Below are 2,521 nucleotides of genomic sequence, written 5' to 3'. Positions count from 1 at the left end.
AGAAGAGAATAAAACATAAAAACCATTTGGAAATACTATTAATATATATTTCATAGTTTTATGTGGAAGATAGATGCATTTGAATGATTACTACTAATTTAATTTATATGTTTCATTTCATATAAGGAATTTGGATCCATAGGAGTGTAATAGATTTTTTGCACATTGTAATTGGATGTATTATCAATAGAAATTTACATCAAAAGAATAATTTCATGGAAAGCATAAACTATGAGACATGCCAATTGTTTATGCCATAGCACCAAAATAAAGCTTCTATGTGAATATTAAAAGGGAAGTGTTAGGAAATATTAGTGCACAACATATAATAATTTAATAAATAATAAATTAACATGTTAATGTATTAATTGTTATTTTTTAGCTAGTTATTGGTAATGAGTTAGTGTTATAGGTATCTATAATAAGTTCAATGACTTTATAAAACCATAGAATGTAATTATTTGAATGTTGAATATGAATGACTAAATGTGTGTTGAGCTATGTGCTCCTTATTTCTTAATTCCAATGCTCTAAAAGAATAACCTCAACTTCCTATAAAAAAAGTGTTTAAGAGGGTTTGGTATGGAACTAGCTATGGACATGTTACTAATAAATATACTCCCATCTCTCTAATATGTTTTTGATTAAACTCAATCACTCATGTTGCTTTGAAATTAGAATTTATGCCATTAATTACACTATTCCTTCTTTGCCTTGATGAATTATTATCAAAGCCTCATGGAAGTATTCAATATTTTCTTTATTGATCAAGCTTTCTTAACTCTTCCCTCTTTTAATATTTCTTTCTATTTATCTAAATTTCATGTTGGATCTAGGGTTTGTTGCAATTTTTTTTGTTAATTTCTAAAATATATAATTTCTCTTTCTTAGATAGCATTAACACTTTTGCTCATCTTTTAATTTAGGCTAGCAAGATTAAAGGTCTAGTACAATAGTAATATTGTCAACCAATTTTATATAATATCTACCACCTTTTGATTAGTAGAATCTAACAAAGGTGAAGTGATATCATAAATGAGTAAATATTAATATTCCCCATTTCTTGATCACCCCAAAATATATAATATTAAATAACCTGATGGATCAAAAATATGTAACACTTAAATCCAAAAATATTATAGACATGGTGAAGCTTCAAAGAATAACACACAAATGTAAGGAAAGTTCTTCAACAATAAATTGAATATTTATAAATACAAAAAATGCTACAAATACCAAAATATATGTTGAAATATAAACAAAACTTTTAAATACAAATAAAATGTTTATGTGATATTACTTTTAAGAAATCAAAAGTCTTCATTCTCCAATCTCATGGAAATCAAATGAGTTTTGTCTATTGATGTTTAAAATTCAATGGTTTCCATTCACAAATTCTATGACTAAACATAAGACTCAAAATTATGACTTTAAAAACTTAATAAATTAATATATATCTCTAAACACCTCAATATATTACTACAACACAAAACAAATTTCCAACACCTTACTTTTCCTATAACAATTAAGAAAACTAACAAGGTTCTTTACCAAAAATAGCCCTACTTTGTCATTAATATGAAGTATAGCCCTACTTGTCATGATTTTGAAATCGTTAACTCTCCATGAAGGAATTGACGAGCACCATTAAAATTACCTCTAAGCTTTATAGAAGACATACAACCTTATATTATTTATTATTAAGACAAAAATATGGCCCACAAAAATTAATTGATTAAAGAGGGACTTCATCTGAAGCGGAGAATTTTGTCATTATTTGCATTTAATATGTTATCACATTTTGGTAGCTACAAATGCTCATTGTATATTGTAAAATAGACGTCTGGCTAAGTGTATAATCATTTTAGGAAATAAAGAATGAGCTTGTGTTGATACGGAGGTACCCACAAGGAACCTGTGGATGGAGTACCTAGAACGCGTCTCTTGATCCTTCAAATCACGTTATCACCATAACAACATTGCCATGGATTGTTTAAGAATTCAGAAACTATACTGTGCATGCTGACTGGGACGCCACGTAGTACAATGCCTAGTGTGAACGGGGTATGAGGGCAGAATATCGGTCATTATTAAATCCTTAGGAGAAGTTGACCCTGGATCAGACGACAGACTTCGCTCAACTATAAAAGACTTCTCATGGGGATATTCTTCTACAGTTACTTTTGATCATCACTTTCTTCCACAACATCATCCTCATAATTTTCCCCATTTAGTTGCTTTGCCTAGACTAGTCATGTGCCCATTCCCTTCAATTCGCTATTCTTGGCCTGAGAATGCCCCTGCTACTGTTGCAGATATCTACAATTTTGATCCTTCATTTTTGCCTCTGGTGGAACACAAGGCAATATTAGGTCACCCAAATGGGCAGTTTAATGAGCATGAGGGATTCGATAATCTGCTGGATATGGATTTCTTTAATGGATTTGGAATACTGAATCATGATTATAACCATGTTAATCATGAGCCCACTGTGACCACACCCATGGACTCAAGGCAGATC

The sequence above is a fragment of the Cryptomeria japonica genome, chromosome 10, assembly GCF_030272615.1.
Source record: "Cryptomeria japonica chromosome 10, Sugi_1.0, whole genome shotgun sequence".
Taxonomy (NCBI): domain Eukaryota; kingdom Viridiplantae; phylum Streptophyta; class Pinopsida; order Cupressales; family Cupressaceae; genus Cryptomeria; species Cryptomeria japonica.
Note: the sequence above shows the minus strand (reverse complement) of the source record.